The following is a 3328-nucleotide window of genomic DNA, read 5'->3' as shown; positions in this document are numbered from 1 at the left end:
TACACTTGGTACAATACAAACAGACAAGTACCATTCTCCTGGCAAGTGCCAAACCCAGACTCATCCATCAGATTGCTACATGGAGAAGTGTGATTCATCACCCCAGAGAACACGTCTCCACTGCTCTAGAGTCCAGTGGCGGTGTGTTTTACACCACTGCATCTGACGCTTTGCATTGCTTGGTGATGAAAGGCTTGGATGCAGCTGTTTGGCCATGTAAACTCATTCCATGAAGCTCTCTATGCACTGTTCTTGAGCTAATCTGTAGGCCACATGAAGTTTGGAGGTCTGTAGTGATTGACTCTGCAAAAACTTGGATCGCTGACCCTGATCTTTCATTTTACGTGGCCTACCACTTCGTGGCTGAGTTGCTGTCATTCCCAATCGCTTCCACTTTGTTATAATACCACTGACAGTTGACTGTGGAATATTTAGTAGTGAGGAAATTTCACGACTGGACTTGTTGCACAGGTGGCATCACAGCACCATGCTAGAATTCACTGAGCTCCTGAGAGGGACCTATTCTTTCATGTTTGTAGAAGTAAGTAATTATTTGTTACAAATTGATAATAATTACATGTTTTAAATTTGTCTTAATTAACCAATCAAGAAACTTCTCTACAAGGTTTTTCCCTCATGCCTATCAGTAAAACCTCCATCCGTGGCTAAGTCTGGTGGACCTTAATAAGAACTGACATTACAGTCTGGTGGACATTGGTATGTAAATTGCACACAGCACAATGTCTGAAATTGTACACAAAGAACAATGATTATTCAGGATTCAAATTTAAGTAGACAGTTGGGACGTGACAGCCATTCAAATCCAAGCTTATTTTTTCATCATTTAGGTTTCATTTGAGCTCATTTAATAAAACACAAAATGTCAAAAAATAACAAAACAGCTTTTATTTTGGGGGTTTATATTGTGTATTTCGATGCTGGAGATTCATTTTCAGTCATTTTTAGACTTTATCTGATTACACCTTGCAAGTGCTGGTTCAAAGTTCAAAGTTCAAAGAGGTTTTATTGTCATTTCAGCTATATACAAGTACACAACAAAAACGAGACAATGTTCCTCCAGGACCATGGTGCAACACAAAAACAACAGAGCAACAGACAACACGCTACACAAGTGCAAAAAGTCCAATATAGTGCAAAATGTCATTAAATAAACATTAAATAAATAATAATAAATACAGGACAGGACAAATACAAAATGAGTGCAAAATGAGTGCAATTATTTAGTACAGTACACAGTACTGGGCATATGTAAAGCGAGTTGTGCATAGCAATCAGTGACATGCTACCCTGAACATAGCAGTCACCAGTAGCAGCCAGAACAGTTCAGAGTATAGTGCTGGTTTTAGTACAGTACTCTAGCAGCAAGTAGGATAATGTGCAAGACTGCAACAGGACTGCATAGTTTATTTGTGCGAGGTTTGACTTCAGCACTACTCCAATGCAAAACAATGTGTGAGTGTGTGTATAGATATGTATGTGTGTGTGTGTGTGTGTGTGTGTGTGTGTGTGTGTGTGTGTGTGTGTGTGTGTGTGTGTGTGTGTGTGTGTGTGTGACTGTCTATAAGCATGTATAAAAGTGCCCATTTTGGAATCTGAATTGGAATTGGAGTTAGCCAGAGTTCAGGAGTCTAATGGCTTCTGGGAAGAAGCTATTGCACAGTCTGGAGGTGCGGGACTGGATGCTGCGGTACCTTCTTCCAGATGGCAAAAGGGTGAACAGTTCATGTGAGGGGTGTGTGGGGTCTTTCACAATGTTGGTGGCTTTCCGGATGCAGTGTGTTATGTAGATGTTCGTGATGGAGGAAAGAGAGACCCCAATGATCTTCTCAGCTGTTCTCACTATTCTTTGTAGGGTCTTGCGGTCAAAGGCGGTGCAGTTCCCAAACCAGGTAATGATGCAGCTGCTCAGGATGCTCTCTACAGTACCTCTGTAGAAGGTAGTGAGGATGGGTGATGGGAGATGGGCTTCCCTCAGCTTCCGAAGGAAGTAAAGATGTTGCTGGGCTCTCTTGGTGATGGAACTGGTGTTCAGGGTCCAGGTGAGGTACTCCGCTATGTGAACACCAAGGAACTTGATGTTCTTGACGATCTCCACTGAGGAGCCATTGATGGCAAGCGGGGAGTGATCTCGCCTTGCTCTCCTGAAGTCAACAACCATTTATTTTGTCTTGTCAACATTCAGATACAGGTTGTTGACCTTACACCAGCTCACCAGTTCTCGCACCTCCTCTCTGTATGCTGACTCATTGTCTTTGTTGATGAGACCCACCACGGTCATGTCATCAGCGAACTTGATGATGTGATTCGAACTGTGCATTGCTGCACAGTCATGAGTCAGCAGTGTGAACAGCAGAGGGCTGAGTACGCTGCCCTGGGGAGCACCAGTACTCAGTGTGGTGGTGTTGGAAGTGTTGCTCCCAATCCGGACAAACGGAGGTCTACCGGTCAAGAAATCCAGGATCCAGTTGCAGAGGGAGGTGTTCAAGCCCAGTAAGCTCAACTTTCCAATCAGATGCTGAGGAACAATGGTGTTGAATGCTGAACTGAATTCTATGAACAGCATTCTTAGGTAGGTGCCATTTTTATCCAGATGTGTGAGTGCCAGATGAAGTGTGGTAGAGATGGCATCATCTGTAGAAAAGGGGGAAGAAGGGGGAAGAGAAGGGGGAAGCTGGGTCTTGATGTGTCTCATGACGAGTTTCTTGAAGCACTTCATGATGATGGATGTGAGTGCGATGGGACGGTAGTCATTGAGACATGACACTGTGGGCTTCTTAGGCACGGGGACGATGGTGGTGGTCTTGAAGCATGTTGGGACCACGGCACAGCTCAGAGAGATATTAAAGATGTCTGTCAGGACATCTGCAAGCTGGTCAGCACATTCTCTGAGCACACAACCCGGGATGTTGTCTGGTCTAGCAGCTTTCCGTGGGTTAACTCCACGCAGAGTACGCCTCACATCAGCCGCCATCAGGCACAGCACCTGGTCATTTTGCGGAGGGATGGACTTTTCTGCTGCAACGTTGTTCTGCGCTTCAAACCGTGCATAGAAGTCATTCAGTGCATCTGGGAGGATGGCATCACTGTCACAGGAAGGTGGTGTTTTCCTGTAGTTAGTAATGGCCCGAATGTCTTCCCATATGCGCCGTGTGTCACCAGTGTCTTTGAAGTGTCCATGGATCCTCTGTGCGTGTGCACGCTTTGCTTCCCTGATCGCACGTGACAGTTTGGCTCTTGTTTTCCTGAGAGTCTCTCTGTCACTTGTTTTGAAGGCTGAGTCACGGGTCCTCAGTAGCATGCGCATCTC

Source organism: Electrophorus electricus, chromosome 22 (assembly GCF_013358815.1).
Source record: "Electrophorus electricus isolate fEleEle1 chromosome 22, fEleEle1.pri, whole genome shotgun sequence".
Classification (NCBI taxonomy): domain Eukaryota; kingdom Metazoa; phylum Chordata; class Actinopteri; order Gymnotiformes; family Gymnotidae; genus Electrophorus; species Electrophorus electricus.
Note: the sequence above shows the minus strand (reverse complement) of the source record.